Source organism: Nematolebias whitei, chromosome 8 (genome assembly GCF_014905685.2).
Source record: "Nematolebias whitei isolate Nwh7 chromosome 8, NemWhi1, whole genome shotgun sequence".
NCBI classification, from domain to species: Eukaryota; Metazoa; Chordata; class Actinopteri; order Cyprinodontiformes; family Rivulidae; genus Nematolebias; species Nematolebias whitei.
In genome coordinates this window covers 2,206,535-2,207,036 of record NC_056505.1, presented here as the reverse complement: position 1 = coordinate 2,207,036, position 502 = coordinate 2,206,535, and the positions used below count along the sequence as shown (strand labels likewise).

Sequence of the window (502 nt, the reverse complement as noted above, 5' to 3'; positions counted from 1 at the left end):
TTTACATTGATGCTAACTGCTAACATGTTTACATTGATGCTAACTGCAACATGTTTACATTGATGCTAACTGCAACATGTTTACATTGATGCTAACTGCAACATGTTTACATTGATGCTAACTTCTGACGTGTTTACATTGATGCTAACTGCAACATGTTTACATTGATGCTAACTGCAACATGTTTACATTGATGCTAACTACTGACGTGTTTACAATGATGCTAACTGCTAACATGTTTACATTGATGCTAACAGCAACATGTTTACATTGATGCTAACTGCAACATGTTTACATTGATGCTAACTGCTAACATGTTTACATTGATGCTAACTGCAACATGTTTACATTGATGCTAACTGCAACATGTTTACATTGATGCTAACTGCAACATGTTTACATTGATGCTAACTACTGACGTGTTTACAATGATGCTAACTGCAACATGTTTACATTGATGCTAACTGCAACATGTTTACATTGATGCTAACTGCAACATGTT

General features: G+C 34.7%; 1 protein-coding gene across 1 annotated transcript in view; it reads right to left on the bottom strand.

Annotated features, from left to right (window-relative positions):
* Window positions 1–502, bottom strand: part of entr1 (endosome associated trafficking regulator 1) — a 6,692-nt gene that overhangs the window by 4,541 nt on the left and 1,649 nt on the right. The window lies entirely within an intron of this gene.